The sequence below is a fragment of the Mesoplodon mirus genome, assembly GCF_964341445.2.
Source record: "Mesoplodon mirus genome assembly, chromosome: 4".
Lineage (NCBI taxonomy): Eukaryota > Metazoa > Chordata > Mammalia > Artiodactyla > Ziphiidae > Mesoplodon > Mesoplodon mirus.
In genome coordinates, this window is record NC_138979.1 from 13,758,014 (window position 1) to 13,779,306 (window position 21,293).

The 21,293-nt window shown below is 37.1% G+C and overlaps 1 protein-coding gene and 1 pseudogene across 2 annotated transcripts in view; both read left to right on the top strand.

Moving 5' to 3' along the window:
- DNAJC1 (DnaJ heat shock protein family (Hsp40) member C1) overlaps positions 1-21,293 on the top strand; it is a 210,314-nt gene that overhangs the window by 122,802 nt on the left and 66,219 nt on the right. The window lies entirely within an intron of this gene.
- On the top strand, positions 18,126-20,726 carry LOC309802593 (non-histone chromosomal protein HMG-14-like; annotated as a pseudogene). The gene has a single exon. The product of its transcript is annotated as a non-histone chromosomal protein HMG-14-like (transcript).

Consider the following 21,293-nt stretch of genomic DNA (forward strand, 5'->3'; position numbering starts at 1 on the left):
GTTTCCTACTATTATTGTATTGCTGTCTATTTCTCCCTTTATTCTGTTAATATTTGCTTTATAGATTTAGGTGCTCAGATTGACTTTTTTTTTTTACTCACATTATGCCCTTAAGATACCTCCAAGTGTTTGAGTGTATCAGTAGTTTGTTTCTTTTTATCACTGAATAATAATCCATAGTGGGTTAGTTTGCATGATCTAACATATTATGTATGTAGGAACATACAGTGCATACTCTGTTGTGATATTTATTCATGTTTCTATAGTTTTCCCTTTTTAGTGCTGAGTAATATTCTATTGTATGGATACACTACAGTTTTTAAAATTTATTAGTTGATAGACATTTGATTTGTTTCTAGTTTCTGGCCATTATAAATGAGTCTTCTATGAAATTCATTGTACGTGTCTTTGTGTGGACTTATGCCTTCATTTCTCTTGGGTAAATACCATGTAGTAAAATGACTGCAAGGTGTGATGTGTGTATATCTAAATATTTTAAAAGTTGCCAAACTGTTTTCCAGCGTGGCTATTAATTTTACATTCCCACCAGCAATGTGTAAGAGTTGCAGTTGCTCCACATCTTGGCCAACCTTTGCTGTTAACACGCTTTTTACCATTCTAGTGGATGTGTAGGTCTATCTCATTGTGATTCTAATTTGCAGTTCTCTAATGATTAATAATGCTGAGCATCTTTTTATCTGTTTATTTTTCATTAGAGTATCTTTTTTATGAAGTCTCTCTTCAAATCTATGGCCCATGCTTGTCTTATTATTGAGTTTAAAGTTCTCTACATATTTGAACACTTTTGTCACCTATATGTTTTGCAAATATCTTCTCCTTGTTTATAACTTGCTTTTTTTAATATATAAATTATTTATTTATTTATTTATTTTTGGCTGCGTTGGGCTTCGTTGCTGCGCGCGGGTTTTCTCTAGTTGTGACGAACGGGTACTACTTTTCGTTGTGGTGCGTGGGCTTCTCATTGTGGTGGCTTTTCTTTCTGCGGAGCATGGGCTCTAGGTGCATGGGCTTCACTAGTTGTGGCACATGGGCTCAATATTTGTGGCGCATGGGCTTAGTTGCTCCATGGCACATGGGATCTTCCTGGACCAGGGATCGAACCTGTGTCCCCTGCATTGGCAGGCAGATTCTTAACCACTGTGCCACCAGGGAAGCACCCTAACTTGCTTTTTATTTTAGTAATAGTGTCTTTTGAAGAGCACACGTTTTAAATTCAGATGTTCAGTTTATTAAATATTTTCTTTTATACTAAGTTCTTTTTCTGTCCTAATTAAGAAGTCTTTACCAAACCCAAAGTTACTGAGAGTTTCTCCCATGTTTCCATTTAGAAGTTTTACAATTTTAGCTCTTAAATTTAGGTCTGTGAGATTTCAAGTTAATTTTTGTATATAGTGGGAGGTAAGCGTTGAGGTGGTTTTTGTTTGTTTGCTTGACATTTAGCTATCCAGTAGCCCCATTTGTTAAAAAAGTTATACTTTTCCCATTCAATTGGCATGGGACCTTTGTTGAAAATAATTGACTGTATATGTGTTGGTTTATTACTGGACTCTCTATTCTGTTTTTTTAATCTGTATGTCTATATTTACACCAATACAATTTGTCTTGATAATAAGCTATATAATAAGCCTTGAAATCAGATAGTATAAATCCTCCGTTATCTTCTTTTCAAAATTGTATTGGCTTTTCTAGTTCTTTACATTTCTTTATAAAATTTAAAATCAAGTTGTCAATTTGTACAAAAGATTCTGCTCGAATTTTTATTGCAGTTGAATTGATCTGTAGATAAATTTGGGGAGATTTCGCATCATAACAATACTGAGTCTTTTTTTTTTTATTTTTGGCTGTCTTGAGTCTTTGTTGCTGCACATGGGCTTTCTCTAGTTGCGGCGAGCGGGGGCTACTCTTTGTTGCAGTGTGTGGGCTTCTTGTTGAGGTGGCTTCTCTTGTTGCGGAGCACAGGCTCTAGAGCGCAGGCTCAGTAGTTGTGGTGCACAGGCTTAGTTGCTCCGCAGCATGTGGGATATTCCCGGACCAGGGCTCGAACCCATGTACCCTGCATTGGCGGGTGGATTCTTAACCACTGCGTCACCAGGGAAGTCCCAGTATTGAGTCTTTTGATCCATTAACATGGTATATCTCTTATTTTATTTAAGTCTCCTTTAATTTCTCTTAGGAACATATTTTGTCAAATTTATACCTAAATATTTCATATTTTATACTATTCTGAATTGTATTTTTAATTTCAGTTTCTGATGTGAGTATATTGAAATACAATTAATTTTTGTATATTAGCCTTTTATCCTGTAACTTTGCTATACTCACTTATTAGTCCTAGTAGCTTTCATGAAGGATAGGTCTACAATTTTGTTATATTTTAATGTTTTTGTTTGACATCTCTTCATATCAGGTAATACTGGCCTCATAGAATGCATTGGGAAGTGTTCCTTCCTCTTCTCTTTTCTACAAGCATTTGCGTGGAATTCCATCTATGTTTTTCTTAAGGTAGCTTTGGCTGTTTTTCTTTTTGAAGGGATTTGACTGTTTTATCCAGGTTGTTGAATATACTGGAATAAGTTGTTTATAGTATTCCCTTATTATCATTTTAATATCTGTAGTGATGTCTCTTTCATTTCTGATATTGGTAATTTGTGTCTTCTTTTCATTTTTTTTTTTTAAAGAGAACAAGGAGGGGGAAGAAGGGAATACTAGGTGTTAGGAAGCTGCAATTTTTAAAAATTTTATTTATTTATTTTTGAGTCTTCGTTTCTGTGCGTGGGCTTTCTCTAGTTGCGGCGAGCGGGGGCCACTCTTCATCACGGTGCGCGGGCCTCTCACTGTTGCAGCCTCTCTTGTTGTGGAGCACAAGCTCCAGACGCGCAGGCTCAGTAGTTGTGGCTCACAGGCCTAGCTGCTCTGCAGCATGTGGGATCTTCCCAGACCAGGGCTCGAACCTGTGTCCCCTGCATTGGCAGGCAGACTCTCAACCACTGTGCCACCAGGCAAGCCCCGTGTCTTCTGTTTTATTTTTGGTCAGAGTCTCTAGAAGTACATCCATTTTACTGATTTTCTTTAGAAATCAGCTTTTGGTTTCATTGATTTTCCTCTGTTGTTTTTTAGTCTTGTGTTCATTGATTTCCACTATTAGTGTTTTCCTGTCTTCTACTTATTTGGGGTTTAATTTGCTCTTTTTCTAGTTTCTTAAGGTGGATATTTAGGTCATTGATTTGAGAACTTCCTTTTTTCTAAGTATTAATGCTGTAAGTTTTTTCTGAACACTGAATTATTTAAATGTAGAGCTTTATATTTGGTATTTTTAATATTTATATATTCGTATTTTAGCTGTATCCCACAAAATTTGATATTATGTATTCATTTTCATTCAGTTCGAAACAGTCTAATTTTCCTTGTGATTTCCTCTTCAACTCACGTTTATTTTCCTAAAAGATAGGTATTTTCCAGATATCTTTCTGTTACTGCCTTCTGTTTGTATATAATTCTTTTTATTATTTAAGTTTACCATTTTAGGAATTTGGGATGAGCATTTAATTCATCTATATTTAGTATAATTAGTGATATTTTGGGGTTCAAATTTATCATCTTAGTATTTGCTTTCTGTTTGTCCCTCTTTATCTGTTTCCTCTCTTGCTTTCTTTTGGATTAATTTTTAATTTCCATTTCTCCCTTCTATAAACTTGATGTCATTATACACTCTTTTAGTCTTCCTTTTGTGGATAATATGTAGTATTCAATATGCCTCTTATTATAGTCTTGCATGAGTTTCTGTTGCTACTCCCCAGACAATAAAATGACCTTTGACCCTTTACTTCATCTATTTTTTGTGTGTATTTTGTGTGTTATATGTTGAGCTGTGTCCCCCTAAAATTTATATGTTAAAGCCCTAACTACCAGTACCTGAGAAAGTGACATTTGTAAATAAGTTCATTGCATATGTAAGTAGTTAAAATGAAGTCATACAGGAGTTTTTTGTGTGTAGAACTGTGTGATGATACAGCATTTCATTTCCTGGATTCCTTTGTTTCAAAGCCTGTATTCTTTTCTCATTAGAATGTTTACCTATGGTTTCTTTGGTTGAACTGACCGTAGAAATGTGCACACATTATACTCTCAGTAGATACTTGTTAAATTGATCAAGCGTCCAGAGTAATTTATCATGGTTACTTCTGCTGAGAGACCATAATAATGGGGGGAGTGGGAGACAAAATACTGGATACTTAAGATTTGAAGACCTAAGTTCTAGTTTTAGCATCACTGTTCATTACCTATATGATCCGGGTTTTTGTTTTCTTATTACTTAACACCATACAAAGAGTGTGAAATAATCTGATCTTTCTACCTTAGAGATAAAAATATGTATGTTAAAATATTTTGTAAACTGAGAAACCCTAAACCAAAATTTTCCTTTTATTCTAGCCTTCTTTGGGATCTTCCTGTCATTTTCAAAGTTTTCATCTACATTAAAATTTTTCTTTTGTCCTTTTATTAGTAGAAACCAAATGAAGAGAAATATATGTCCCAGTTGACCTCTCTGCTGTTTGTATTAAGAGGTTGACTAACTTTTTTCAAGAGCTTCTCCAATAATCTCCCTAACTCGTTTTTGTTTTGTCCAGTATATATTCAGAAAGGTTTTAAGTACCATGTTTGTAAGCTCTCACAAAATATTGCTGTAAAATGATGTAATGGAGAGATGAACTTCTAGGAAAGGTTACCCTGGGCATATGACATGGTGGCAAATGACTGTAGACAGAGGCTATACCTCTGTATAGCCCATATAGACAAATTGCATAAGGAAAATACCATAGCAGAAAGCTAGCTGTTGACTTTACTGATAATTCCATGTCAAATAGGGGAAATAAAAAATTTTATTATTATCATCATCATTCTTGACATCTTGTGTCAGATATTATCCTATGTCCTACTGAACATTGAGTTGCTCATTTAACTCTCACAAGAACCCTGGTAACATTTTTTCCATTTGCAAGGGGTGTTTGATTATCAGGGGCACTGTACAATATTTAGTTCAGTCATATGCAATTGCTGTTATTTAGGGTAAAGACATTCAAATATCAGGAATTTTACATGGCTCAACCAGTGTAAGTATATTAGGCATGAATCCATCTATGGAATTTCTTAACCTTCTTAAGCTCTTGAAAGGGTCAAACCCAGGTAATTTCTCCCAGAATTTGCCACAGCTTTCATTAGAGGCAGTGCCTGTAGCACTTTAAAGCAATAAGTAAAAGATGACAAATATCCAAATAGTAGGAATATTAGATAAAAAGTGAAATATAAAAAGTTATTTCTGATTATAATTGCCCGACATTATAAGTTAAGTTGGTGATAGTCGTTTTTTTTCAATTTCTGAAACAATGTAGTTAAGTATTTTAAGTCCAATGAGCAGATGTCAAACATTTTTTGTGCAAAAACAATCCATGTATATGATTAATAAACGTGAGGTTTTAATGAGTCATCGGTAAGTCAAACAAAGTAATTTTCCACCATAAATACTATAACAAATAAACTCTTCTAAAATAAAATAGTTCCTTCTTTTTCCCTCTGGTGACCTAGTGGTAATGTTCTGCAGTGTTTTATGTAGGAGACTTGGATTTCATTCCTGTTCTCGTTATCTCTCTCCCTGGGGCTGCAATGAATAAAATAAGAAATAAAATCACTATCCTGCATCCTTACTGCCATAGGCTGTACCCATGTCAGATTTCATAAACTCAGCTAGATGGGGCCTGATTAGTATTGGGATGGAAGACCTCAGAACAAAGTCTGTGGAACACACACCTTCCATACAGCCAGTATTTCATCTTCCTTGAACCCTTGTCTTACAGTCATTATTGCGCTTTACTCTGATTGATTTACTTGCTGTAGGAAAAAAGAAAAGAAAAGGTCTTTAAAGTAAATGCATTTCTAGTCATTTAAATCAATGAATTTATTTATTTTCCCTTTTCAAACTTGAAAGACTATTTAGTTTGAAAGGTGTGTGGCTATATTCTTGAAAAGACAGTATTCCAACCAGCAATGTGTTTTATTGTCTAAAAATTTACTATCTCAGGGACTTCTCATTTTACTTATCTCTGTAAAGTGTTCTTTGTTTCTATTTGTTTTGAGAGATAGTGTTGCCCTTGTTTTATAAAAAATAGACAACACGTGAAATTATTTTTTAAAACACATGTAATTATGTGAAGATTCAAAACTTAGAATTGTTTTCTTGTTCCCTTTAAAACCTAGATTATCTACATACTGTGTAACTTTAAATTTTAATTTAAAAAACCTCGAATATCAGTAATTTAAATCAATTAGATCTTTTTGTAGGTGTATATATAAAATATAATGCATATAATTCAGTTAAAAATGCACTTGTGTTTTAACCATGAATAGACCCAATCTACCTATACCCGTTCCTCCCAAAACACACACAAACACACCTTGCATAATTACAGGTGGTACACATGCATGCATATGCACACACACACACTCAAACATTGGCGTACCTAAGTTCTCTAACACACTGGTTTTCGTTTCTTCTCTTTTTCCACCTCCCTCCCTCCCTCCCTTCCTTCCTAGTGACATTTTACACATAACCCCTGAAAGACAGCTACAAAAGGCTGAGCTTCTCTGGTTAATGTCAGAATGAGGGAGGCTAGAGTCCCATCCATATGGCCTCTTCCTCACCCCATGAGGCAAGGCATCTTGGAAAAACCCTAAAGTTCTAAGAAACATGGCTGCCCTCCTCAGTTTCACATTATTCCATATACACAAAAACTTAATGTTTTGAAAGAGTTATGGTGAGTACAGAAAAGTGAGTAAACAAAAACAACAGAAACAAAATCAGATTATTGTCAGAAAAGAGATACTTGAGTAGGTGTGTGAATGTAAACAAGAGAAAGTTATTTTAAGTGGAAAAGAAGGGCACGTATCTTCCTCAGGAAAACAACTTCCAGAATGCTGTTCCTATTTAAAAATGTTGATGGTGGGCTTCCCTGGTGGCGCAGTGGTTGAGAGTCCGCCTGCCAATGCAGGGGACACGGGCTTGTGCCCCGGTCCGGGAGGATCCCACATGCCGCGGAGCGGCTGGGCCTGTGAGCCATGGCCGCTGAGCCTGCGCGTCCGGAGCCTGTGCTCCACAACGGGAGAGGCCACAACAGTGAGAGGCCCGCGTACCACAAAAAAAAAAAAAAAAAAAGTTGATGGTAACACTTAGAGCTGTGAGCATGGGCCTGCGAAGTATTCAACAATGACTCTTGGTTTCTTATTCTGCCCTTATGCCACATCCTCTCCATTTCTGTTTAGAATGACTCCAAACCAAAATTAAACCCCCAAAGTCATAGCAGTCAAAGATGGGTGCCATATTTTCCTTTATAAAATAAAAAGTCATTTGTTTATATTCTGGAGTATTCCAGGATTGATCTAATTTATATTTTAGTAGCATTTAAGAGGATATTCCCTATTTGTCATCAGTGATTTTTCAGGAAGTAGTTTTTCAGGTATTTCACAGTGTTACTGCTTTTAAACCAGCCATCCTTATAAATATTTTTAGAATACCCCATGGTACTGGTAGGTTGGTGAATTTTTTAAAATTGATTCTTTGGAGGGAAAAAAGAAGCCTCAATTTGTAGCATTTGCCAATTTTACTGGTAATTTACTCTTATCATGGCTGATTTGAAATTATCAACATGAAGTCACTGAAAGTGGAGTTGGGAAAAGATGTGGAGCAGTAGTTTACCATTCTGTAATATTTCCATCATGTAGATACACTAGATGTGAATATCCTCAAAGGCATACATAATAATAAAATGTAAAATAGGAAGCAATGAATTTTGACTATTACCTTTTTTAGTATAATTTAATTAAAAGTTTATATAATTTAATTTTTAATAATGGATACGTTTAATAACTGGCTCACACAGTTCCTGAAACTTTGCCAATTGGCTCTCATGAGCTGGTGTAAGTGGGCTCCAGCACACCACTGTCCTTGGGGAAACTCCATTTCTTTACCTTTTACTGTATGTCTGATTCAGCCATCCTTCATCTGTCTCCAAGATTCACTACAGTTATGCAAATTATTTGACTATTGGTATTTAGGGGATATATAGAGGATATAAATATCAGCCTGTTTTCTTTTTCTTTTTATCAGTTTCTCTCTATTATTAAGGCACCTATTATATTATCCTGAAGTCATTTAATATCTTACCTTCCTGTTACTTGCCTAGCAAGATGACTTTAAACCATTCAAAATTATTACCTTTCCCATGTCTTAACAACAGAACCAAAAGAAGCGATCCCTAAGTACATTGGAGTATTGGTGAGATTTTTTTGTTGCTAGATCGTCACCTACCTAAAACTGCCTAGATAGACTTGTTTTATTTGTAAGAACAGGGTTTTCATTTTAAAAGCTTTTTAATGTAATTAGTTTGATAACAGCTGAAAGGTGAAAGGTCCCAGTCTGTTACCCAGCAGTTAACTGTTTGTGTTCATCGTTGATAACAGCAGCTTGCTGCTGAATATTTTCATCATTCATTAGTTTACCCTTTAATAAAATTGTTTTACATACATTTTCTAAAGTGTATTATATTTTCAAAATAATTTGGCCATGGCCATATTAGATCTAGAATATCGGCCTTTTCCAAAAGATAAATTTGAACTTTGCCTGTTAGAAAATCTTATATTTTGCTGAATTGGCCCTTTGTATTAAAGCTGTTTCTCACTTAAGTAAAGCTTCAGGAAGAAAAGGAAAACTCTTTTTAAACATTGTCTCTGACTATTATAGACTGGATAGCAGAAAAGACATCCCAATGAATGATTTACTGTATGGTGCTGTTAAAAGTGCATTTCATGGTTTTCTTGATCATCAAGACAGAAAATGTCCAGTATATTTGAGAGCACGAAAAACTGAGATATTTATGTGTCTGGTAGTCTTATTTTATTAAAATCCTGTTTTAAGTCTACTAAAATCACTTTCAACAAATATTAAACACCTATATTTTGTAAGATTCTTTTAGAGGTAACTTGTTTGATAACACTAGAGTACAAAAGATGTCAAATCTCTCCGTTTTTCCAAAGAAATTTCTGACTTTAAGCCCTTCCCCATCAGGGTCTGTGAGAAATCCACTGTTAGTCATTCTTTGGGCCCTGGCCCCTTTCCCAGTTGTCTCTCCAAAAAGAAGTCACTCAGTCTGAGATGACTGCTTTGTTGATTATCTGAGAATGCCCTCTAATTTCTTCTGAAGTGAGTCCCCTTTGCTTGTCCTCCTGGCTTGGCCAGTGTGGTGTCTGTAGTCTCTGATACAGCAAGAGGCCCACTGGCAACTGCTCTCCTCACGCCAAGCTAACCAGGGGCCTCGCCACTGCTCTCAAGCTCGCCTCCAAGTGCAAGTATGTTATCGTATCCTGTTACCAATGTTAGGAACTCTTCTATCCCCCCAATTGTCTTGCTCTTTTCTTCAACGCTTCCAGTTGCACTCAGATTTTCTTTTCCACCCTCATCTCTTCACACACAGTTGGAGCGTAATGGCTTCGGTATGCACTGGATAGTCCTGAACTAGGACACATTTCTTTTAAGCAGTAAAAAGTAAACAATACAGCAGGTTTTTATATGCTGCTGTATTAAATTCTTAGTAACTCATTTTGTTATAGAAGTTTTCTCTGAGTGGGAAAAGAGAATGAATATCACAGTCTTAAGATAAAATGAAAGCACAACATAAGAAACTACTTTTGTGTGGACTGAAATATGTACACCAGATTTTTATATCAGTTTGTGTATATCACATTCATGCATATATTCAAGTACATACGTGAGTAGACAACAAAGAAAACTATGAGAATTAAATGAAACATACGTAAAAGTGGCAGACACATCATAGCCCTTCAATAAAATTAATCTTAATTAGATAATTTTCTAAAAGAATTAATGGTTTTATGGTTCAGGTGGGTGATTACCAGCATGTGTTATTCTACTAATATTCTCTAACACTGTCTTTAGTTTCATAATGCCTTAAGACTTTTTCCTAGATAGCTGAGAAACTTTTTTTTAAACAGTCATTTATTTTGTGATGGGTATTTGACTTTAACTTTTATTTATAAATTTATTTTCTTCTTAGAAACTTTGTACAATGGTAACAGTTTACAGTCAATTTGAAGAAGGCTAAGATAATGGATAACTCTTTAAAGTGGGTCTTTTGTGAAGCCCAGGTACCTTATAATTAATGACTGCTACTACACCACCTGCTCTCTTCTGCCTTGAATCTTATCACATCGATGTTGCTTTGAAATCTGAGAATCGTTTCCACTTCCTGACAACTAATATGCTACTAGTTTTAGTCTGACATCATATTACTGATTAGCTGAATACTATTTCCTGGTTTTTTTTTTCCTGTATCTCTAAATAAACCACTTTTGTCTTAGGATTATGATGTTATAGAAAAAAATACTTAAATTAGATTTTTTTTTTTGCAGAGGGAAGGAGATCATAGAAAAGATGAATCATAGTATACTAAATGCTTTCTAAAAGGAAAATTTTGATAATATTTAAAATATAATTAGGTATGCCTATGGAGAGAGAGTTTTTAAAAATCCACATTTGTTTCTCATCTTCCTTTTATAATGTAACGGTTTTTTTCTGTACACTGTAGTATAGGATTTAGTTTTTGTGCTTTGTATTGTTTCCCTTGCATCCAGTCTTATTAATAATATAAATACATATTTTTAGGAATAAGCTGAGATATAATTCTTATATTATAATTACCTGGTCACTTATATTGTTCCTCTCCTCCGCTATAAACCACCTGATGGTTGTGCTCATACCCTTTTAATTTTATATCCCCTGTAGTGTCTATAGGGTAAATATTAATTGAATTGAATTCACTTGTTGAATTAAACTGATCCCACCAATTTACTTCACTCCATCACTCAATACCATTACATGTTCTTACCCTTTGTGTGTTTATCTTTCAAAAGATAATCTTACTTCCATGAGATTAAAGTTCCTGGGAGTATCTCACTATACTCGCCACTAGGAGCACAGGGATAGGGCCAATTTATTTATTTTTATTATTATTATTATTTATTTTTGCGGTACGCGGGCCTGTCACTGTGTGGCCTCTCCCATTGTGGAGCACAGGCTCCGGACACACAGGCTCAGTGGCCATGGCTCACGGGCCCAGCGGCTCTGCGGCATGTGGGATCTTCCCGGACCAGGGCACGAACCCGTGTCCCCTGCACCGGCAGGCGGACTCTCAACCACTGCACCACCAGGGAAGCCCGGGCCAATTAATTTTGATACTGTATTAGATTCAAGTTTCTGGACCAGAAAAGCAGTTTTCCAGTGTCGTTCTTTTAAGAAGAGATAACTCTGATACAACAATATGGTTAGTATTGAGAAAATAATAACTTCCTCTGCCTGAATAAAATGCCCACAAGGCCAGAGTGTGTTCCTGATTGCTAATTTATTCACTTGTTGTGTGGATCAGTCTACTCCCATAAATGTGATCAGTTTATTCTCTCCCATGCTTAATCTGTAGGTTAAGCTAAATTACATGTAGGAGACCCTTTATCAATATACCATGAAAATCACTTTCTCATGACTCAGAGATACTCAAAGTAGAGAGGAGAGTGAATTCTTGGAAGAAAGACATGTTGAGCAAAGACACAAAGGTAAGACATTTCAAAACGTGTTCAAGATAAGATGGCAGACCATTGTGTCTGGCTTCCAGAACACAGTGGGAGTAGACTGTGACCTAAGGCTGGAAGGACAGGTAGGTAACAAAATACACAAGTTTTTGAATGCCAGGCTAAGAAGTTTACATTTTATATTTTAGGTAGTAGGGAATCTTTGGATTTTGAGCTGGAAGGAGTGAAGTGGTGATGTGCTCTGATTTTTCTTTTTCTTTTTTCTGGCATGCCATGCGGCCTGTGGGATCTTAGTTCCCCGACCAGGGATTGAACCAGGGCCCAGCAGTGAAAGCTCCAAGTCCTAACCACTGGACTGCCAGGGAATTCCCAATGTGTTCTGTTTTAGAAAGACGACTCTAGCAACAGTAGACTGAAACCGTAGAGTGAGAGTAGAAAGAAAAGAAATTCCAGAAATGATACGGAAATAAAGTTCAGATTTGCCTGTAATCATAGCTAACTAGTCAGTAGTGGAGCCAGGGCTTAAATGGTCTGTCTGACTCTAAAACCAATACACTGTGCTCCCCTACAGTGTAAATGTGGTCACCCCTCAGTATTCCGAGGGGAGTGGTTCCAGGACACCGCTCCCAACCCCAGGACATCCAGATCCACAGATGCTCAAGTCCCTTTATTTGTGTAGTATTTGCATATAACCTATGTACATCCTTCTGTATACTTTAATCTCCGGATTACTTATAATACCTAATACAATGTAAATGCTATGTAAATAGTTGTAAATACAATGTAAATGCTATGTAAACAGTTACTAGCATGCAGCAAATTCAAGTTTTGTCTTTTTGGAACTTTCTAGAATTTTTTTTTCTGATTATTTTCAATCCGCAGTTGATTGAATCTGCAGATGTGAAACCCACAGATACAGAGGGCCATCTGTATACTGTTATTATAATTATTTAAATGTCTGTTTATTAGGAGAGAGAACCATGACTTTTCATTTTTATGTCCCAGGGTCTTAGCACAGTGCCTAAAAAAAGAGCGGGAACTTCATTAGTTTAATCAATAAACATTTATTGAGCACCTACAAGGCATTGTGCTAGGGTGTGCATATGATTCAGCTCTAGTAGATTACTGCCAGTTTTCTGAAGTAATTATAACCAATGTATGCATACACACCAATTTATGAGAGTTCTTGTTGTTCCATATCCCTGCCCACAGTTGGTATTTATGTCTTTTTTTCATTTTAGCTCTCCTAGTGGGTGGTATACCAATGTGGGTTTTTTAAACAATTTTTTTTAATTGAAGAGAAATTCACATAACATAAAATTAATCTTTTAAAGTGAACTCTTCAGTAGCATTTACATTCACATTGTTGTACAACCACCTGTGTCTAGCACCAAAACACTTAATCACCCCAAAAGGAAACTCTGTACCCATTAGGCAGTTGCTCCCTATTCCCTACCCCTGTCCCCACCAGCCTATAGCAACCAGTAATCTTCATTTTGTCTCTTTGGATTTACCTATTTTGAATATTTCTTTCTATCTTTTTAAATAAATTTATTTATTTTTTATTTATTTTTATTTTTGGCTGTGTTGGGTCTTCGTTGCTGCGCGCGGGCTTTCTCTAGTTGCCGCCAGCGAGGGCTACTCTTCATTGCGGTGCGTTGGCTTCTCATTGTGGTTTCTTGTCTCGTTGCAGAGCACGGGCTCTAGGCACGTGGGCTTCAGTAGTTGTGGCATGCGGGCTCAGTAGTTGTGGCTTGCGGGCTCCAGAGCACAGGCTCAGTAGTTGTGGTGCATGGGCTTAGTTGCTCCACGGCATGTGGGATCTTCCCGGACCAGGGCTTGAACCCGTGTCCCCTGCATTGGGAGGTAGATTCTTAACCACTGCGCCACCAGGAAAGCCCTTGGTGGAGATTTTTTTGAATCTGTAGGTTGCTTTGGGTAAAATTCATATCTAACGATATTGTCTTTTAGTCCATGAACTTGGGATGTCTTTCTATTTATTTATGTCTTTAATTTCTTTCAACAATGTTTTGTAGCTTTTATTGTATATGTCTTTCACCTCTTTGGTTAATTCCTAAGTATTTTATCCTTTTTGATGCTATTATAAAAGGAATTGTTTCATAATTTCCTTTTCAGATTGTTCATTATTAGTGTATAGAAATGCAACTGAGTTTGTGTTTTTTGTTGTTTTTTTAAATTTGTTTGTTTTTACTTCTTCCTGTTTTTATAAACCCAGTTTATTCTGGCTTTGTTTTCTCTCTCTGTTTCTATCCCTCCTTTTGAAATCCCTAAGTGCTAACCATCCTAGTCCAGTATCTCATGGCCTCATGACTGCTAATAGTTTCTTAACTATTATCCTATCAGTTCATCCTGTTTGCTTCTGATTAGAACTTTTAAAATACAGTTTCACTGGGGAGTCACTCTTTCCTAGAGTATTTTCTTACTCATCTTACTTCCCTTATCTGAATTCTTATAGCACTATTTCTGTACCACTTAATCTTATATTTGAGGGTATAGTTCCTTGAACTACCTAGTATTCTATTGGTTATAATTTTTTCCAATTAAAAAAAAAAACTTGCTGACTGCCTGCAAGTCAGCAAGAAATAATGTGACTGGGTGATACAGTGATAAATAAGACATACCCAATTTTGTCCTTAATATTAGATAGCATTTATTAAGTGGCTACCATGTGTCTGATACTGTTCTATGAACTTTATATATAACTCAGTCCTCACAGCAACACCATGTGGTCTACACTATTTTCTTCATTTTGCACAGGAGAAAACTGAGGTACAGAGAGGTAAAATAACTTTTTCCAAATTAGTTAGCTAATAAGTGACAAAACCATGATTCAAACCTACTTCACCAGCTTGAGAATCCATGCTGTTAGCCACTACCACTATATTATCCAGTTGAAAAGGTAAGACAGAGACCTAAATAAGCATATTTTGAGGTTTACTGTAGCAGCTTTGTGAGAAGGTTAAAGAACTTTTACAGTTCAGCAGATGGCAAGATTACTTCCTCCTAGGAAAAAAACACAGGCATTATGAAGGATTTGGAAGTGGGGTGGGGAGAAACATTCCACAGACAGGAACTTGCATGATATAAAGCACTCTTGTGAAGAGACTCTTCAGAACGTATTACCAGGCACAGTGAGTAATGTAGTTTAACGGCAAAGGATGCTTGAAATAGTAAAGGGAAATATGTTTATAAAAGTGGGTTGCAGCCAAGTCATGTTCTTGAATGTGAGATTAAGATGTTTAAGTCATATTTTGTAAGTAGTGCAGTGATATTTTTAAGTCTGTATCAGAAATGTTTGACTATAATTATGCAAAAGGTCAAAGAGAGGAGAAGGACTAACTAGAAAGTTATTGCCATAGGCTAAGTAAGAGATAATGAAGCCCTGAATTAGGTAGCTAGCAGGGAAAGTAGAGACTGGAGGAGAGACTGCGAATCTTCTTGAATCTTCAAGATTTATCAACTGATTGGCTATACAGCAAGGGTGGGGCTGGGAGACTAAAAATGACTAGTGGGTGGTTGGAAGAGGCAGATGCCATTAACAGAGATAACAAAGAGCACAGTTAGGACATGACAGTTTGGGTGAAAGGAAGATACATAATCAGTTTGAGACATGCCAAGTTTATGATGCCAGTGGAAGGAAACATTCAGCAATAATGTAGATTTTTTTTTTTTTTTTTTTTTTTGGCTGCATTGGGTCTTAGATGCGGCACGTGGCCTTTTCGTTGCTGCGCGCAACCTCTTTGTGGCACTTGGGCTCCTCTCTAGATGTGGCTCGCAGGTTTCTCTCTAGTTGTGGCGTGCAAATTTTCTCTCTCTAGTTGTGGCACGCAGGCTCCAGAGTGCGTGGGCTCTGAAGTTTGCGGCACGCGGGCTCTCTCGTTGAGGCGCGCAAGCTCAGTAGTTGTCGCATGCGGGCTTAGTTGCCCCGCAGCATGTGGGATCTTAGTTTCCCGACTGGGGATTGAACCCAAGTCCCCTGCATTGTAAAGCAGATTCTTTACCACTGGATCACCAGAGAAGTCCGATAATGTAGAATTTAAGAGATGAAAATTAGAGATGTAACTATTAGAGACCTTGGTGTACATTTGATACCTAAATCCAGGGAAGCACGTAGAGGAAAAACATCTAGGAGATATATGGAAAAATCAGAACCACCAAAGGAATATTCCCAGGGTAAGGAGAACCAGAAGATTACAGTGAATTAAAATAGGAAGTGAGAGAGTGGAATGTTTCAGAGAGATAAAACAAATGTGGCAAAGCATCAGCATTTATGACATCTAGGTTGTGAGAACGTGAGTTTTTGTGCTTATACACGCTATTTCATATTGTTTCCCCTTAGATCTTTGTTTTTCTTTGCTTCTATAATTGGCTGCTCTACTTCAAATCATTTTCTAGTTGTTGTATCTTACGAGTGAATTCTAGATTCCTTCATAGCACTCAGAAATCATAGACTAACTGTGGTATCTCCACATGTTATATAGACATGGATAAAGTGAACATTAGGTTATTAGACTTAAGAGTAAATATAGATTAGCCCTCAATAAGGCTCCCTTGGCAGATTTCTAGCAGCATAAAAGATGGAGCTGATATGAATGAGCCCTGCCCTTCCAATATAAGATTAAGTATTACAAACAAAAAAAAGAATCATAGCCTTGATTAAACGAATAAAAGGGAAATCCAGTTTTGTTTTAATGCCAGCAACAGCTCAAAACCATAGTCAAAAGCAGGAAATGACACCACAGAATATAAGCCTTGGTGCCTGGGGTTTTAATACTTACTTGAAGCAAAAATTGTGCCTTTGGGTCCACAGGCAGCTGGAATTGAGCCCCCTGCATAAAGCCTAGTCTCAAAGGGCTACTGTTTTGTGAAAGAATGAGAAAAATTCAGTGGTCCAGAGCTATTAAAACCCTTAGGACCCTGACAGAAGCCAATGCAAAAACTGTTCTCTACCACAAAACTTAGGGCTTTGGGAGCTCCTGTTAAGGAAGTATTTTTTTAAAAAATCAAAAACCTCAGGCTTCCCTGGTGGCACAGTGGTTGAGGGTCCGCCTGCCGATGCAGGGGACACGGGTTCGTGCCCTGGTCCGGGAGGATCCCACATGCCGTGGAGCGGCTGGGCCCGTGGGCCGTGGCTGCTGGGCCTGTGCGTCCGGAGCCTGTGCTCTGCAACGGGAGAGGCCACAGCAGTGAGAGGCCCGCGTACTGCAAAGAAAAAAAAAAAATCAAAAAACTCAGTGAAGGTGTGCTCACAATATAAATATAAACTGTGAGGATAGTCAACAGATGCAACAAAGAAGAAAATTGTCCTTCTAAGAACAGGAGATAAGAAACCTAATCTGAAAGATACCATAAAACTAATCATTTTTAAATAAACAATTAAAGAGATAAAAGAAGTAATAAAACCTTAATGAAAGAACATGACAGGATAAGAGGAAAAAAAAGAACTATAAATGAAATGTTCATTGTTTTTTTTTCTTTAATGGTTAGATTAAACTACTGAAATGAGAATTGGTAAATTAGAAGATGATCTGGTCAAATCACCCAGAATACAGAACCAAGAGTTAAGGAAGGAAAATATAAGAATGCTTAGGAGACATGGGAGATAGAATGAGAAAGTACAGCATATATCTATCTAATGACAGTTTAGAAGAAGCGAATGGGAGATGCAGTATTACCATAAAATAATGGTTGAGCTTTTCCAGAATAGACAAGAAAGACAAGTCCTCATATTTAGGAAGTACACAGTATCCTGAACAGGATAAATAAAAACAATCCACATTTAAACAAACCATAGAGAAACTGTTCAGCATTAAAGCAAATAGAAAATTTTAAACCAATTGTAGAGCAAAAATTAAAGAACACCAGTTATACTAACAATTACCTTCCCATCTGAAACAAAAGATATCAGAAAAAGATAGAAAAATATCTTCAAATTGCTTAGGGAAAATAATTGTCAACGTAGCATTTTATACCTTGTTAAAAGTATTGAGAATAAAATAAAGATATTTTCAGGAAAATTAAGACATCAATTTGCCATTCACAGACCCTTACTTTGAAAGCAAATAAAGGGTATACCTCAGCAAGAAGAAAACTGAATACAGAGGAAGGAGAGGGCAGCAAGAAAAAGCTCTAACTCAGGAAAAAGAAGTAAACCTGTTGATCAATCTTAAGCACTGATTGTAAAAGAAATGACCGTAATGATGATGACTAATTGGAGGGGGTTAAAAACAGTATGACAGCAAAACTTAGAAGATGGGAGAAGGAAATCAGAAACATTTTAGCATCCTTAGCATTCTTGTATTGAATGGGAGGAGGATAGAGATACTAATTAGACTTTGTCAATGATTATTTTTAAAATCTAGGGGTAAAACTATAGTATGTACAATTTTCAAACCAATAGGTGGAGAAAAACACAGTAAGAAAAATAGAATATAGGAAAAGAGAGAATAAAAGATACATAAAAGAAGATACAAAAGCATAAGTTAAGATAAAGAATAAATCCAAATATTTCAGTACTCACAATACATGAAAGTAGTATTTTCAAATTGAAAAACTAATGCAAAATGTGGCCACATGTTATTTATAAGAGAAACACCTAAAACACAGTGTCACTGAAAGATTGTAAGTAAAGGGATAGAAAAAAATCAGAATTCTGACCCTTATAATCATTATGCATCTAACAACGTAACCTAAATTTACATGGCAAAAAAATGCACAAATACCACACCTTCAAGGACCAGATAACCTCTATCTTATATAGGTATTCTAATATTTGTAGAGGAAAAACTCCCCAAGTTCTTTTATGAGGCTAATGTAAATCTTAATTTCAAAATTAAATATGTATTATGAAAAGGAAGAGATTATTGTTACATATGGACATAGATACAAAAATTTCCTAAAAATGTTAGGTATTGAGTTTTAAAAAGTCATTTTCTAATACCTGAGGTTTGCTTTAAAAGTTTCTGCTCTGTTAAATGAGTATGATAGTAAAACCAACTTTGAAACATGTAATATAGGCAATCCACCGGGGCTAGCCCAGCCTAGATCAGCCACCTCTGAGTGTCCCACAGACTCATGTGATAAATAAATGCCTGTTGTTTTATCTACTGAGATTTTCAGTTGTTTGCTTTGTAATAACAAGCTAATACATCTGGCAAAGTTAAAATTTAGATGTTGCCGGGCTTCCCTGGTGGCGCAGTGGATGAGAGTCTGCCTGCCGATGCAGGGGACACGGGTTCATGCCCCAGTCCGGGAAGATCCCACATGCCGCGGAGTGGCTGGGCCTGTGAGCCATGGCCACTGAGCCTGCGCGTCCAGAGCCTGTGCTCCGCAGCAGGAGAGGCCACAACAGTGAGAGGCCCGCGTACCTCAAAAAAAAAAAAAAAAAAATTTAGATGTTGCCAACTATGTGGAGGAAAAATGTGAAATTTCCATTGCTTTTAAAAAAATATTTATTTTATTTGCTTCTTGGCTGTGTTGGGTCTTAGTTGCGGCACATTGGATCTTCGTTGAGGCATTTGGGATCTTTTGTTGTGGCGCACGGTCTCTTCATTTCGGCGCTGGGGTTTCTCTCTAGTTGTGGCGTGCGGGTTTTCTCTCTCTAGTGGTGCGCAGGCTCCAGGGCGTGTGGGATCTGTAGTTTGCGGCATGCGGGTTCTCTAGTTGTTGGGCGTGAGCTCAGTAGTTGTGGCACGTGGGCTTAGTTGCCCGTCAGCATGTGGGATCTTAGTTCCCTGACCGGGGATTGAACCCATGTCCCCTGCCTTGGAAGGTGGATTCTCTACCACTGGACCACCAGGGAAGTCCCAAATCTCCATTGCTTTTGATGGGAAAGTGAATTAATACAGTTACTTTGGGGAAAAGTTTGGTGATACCTAATTGCAAATTTGAAGATACCCATATCCTATTGTCAGGAATCAGTAAACACACAAGTAGGTAAAGAGTTATTTAAAGGATATTCATTGGCGGGAGGAGCAGCAGCGGCCAGGCAGCCCAGCTTCGAGAAGGCTCTTGGCGCACCACGGCCCACAGGTACCCGGCAGGCGCCAGCCCCGCCGCCACGATGCCCAAGAGGAAGGTCAGCTCCAAGGAGGGGGCAGCGAAGGAGGAACCCAAGAGGAGATGAGCGAGGTTGTCAGCTACACCGGCTCCTGCAAAAGTAGAAACGAAGCCAAAAAAGGCGGCAGGAAGGGATAAATCTTTAGACAAAAAAGTGCAGATAAAAGGGAAAAGGGGAGCAAAGGGAAAACAGGCTGAAGTGGCTAACCAAGAGGCTAAAGAAGACTTACCTGCAGAAAATGGAGAAACTAAAAACCAGGAGAGCACAGCCTCTGATGAAGCAGGAGAGAAAGACGCCAAGTCTGATTAATACCATGCACCCGGTCCCTGTCTCCCTTCTTGTACAATCCAGAGGAATATTTCTGTCAACTATTTTGTAAATGCAAGTTTTTCAGTAGTTCCAGAAACATTTTTAAAAAGGAGGGAATCCCACCTCATCCCATTTTTTAAGTGTAAATGCTTTTTTTTAAGAGGTGATATCATTTGCTGGTTGTTTATTTTTTGGTACAACCAGAAAATAGTGGGATATTGAATATGGGAGGCTTTGATTGTCTTGGGAGTCAGCTTAACATTCCACAGATGGGGGGGGTAGCTTTTATATCCTATAATACAAAGCACACTAAATGGCACTTTGGAGTCAGTTGTGCATTTAATGTCTTAAACACTTTAAATTACTACTCTTCCCATGTTGTTTTTGGTAGAATTGTTTCCTAAAGCAAACCACTCACCCCTTGATCTTGGCTCTCCTGGGCAGAATTTTGTGCACTCTGTTAACATCTTTGGTCGTGGTAGTCCAGTTCTTCTAGTAACTGTTAATGTGCTGTGAACGATTGACAATTTGAGTATGTAGTGTATATGATATTAAATTGTGAATTAGTGGGACTTACGATGTAACAGCATATCAATATTTGAAGATATTGGTACTTGATATCCTGTGAAGGAAAATTTGGCTCCAAATTTTAAGCTGGAAAGTCACTGGAATAACTGTTCAGAAAAGAATCACAACTACATGATTTTTTAGATTTTTGGTACATATGTTGAGAATTGTGTACAAATTGAAATGTCTGTGTACTGATCCTCAAAGCAACCAATAAAATCTCAATTATGAAAGAAAAAAAAAGATATTCATTGCAGCATTCTAATAGTGAAAAATTGGAAACAACCTAAATGTCCACCAACAAGGGGAATGAATAGATAAATGAATTACATATTATAGTCATATAATGTATAGTGAATAGTGCCCTCCCAAAAAGGGCACTATTCATGTCTACCCAGAACTTCAGGATATGATCTTATTCAGGAATAGGGTCTTAGTTAATATGAGGTCGTACTGGATTAAGACAGGCCCTGAATCCAATAACTGCTGTCCTTATAAAAGGTGAAGATACACAGAAACACACAGGAGAGATTGGAGTGATACAGGTACAAGCCAAGGAACACAAAGATTACTGGCAACCACCAGAAGCTAGAGAGAAGTGTGGAACAGATTCTTCCACAGAACCTCCAAAAAGAACCAACCTTACCAACACCTTGACTTTGGACTT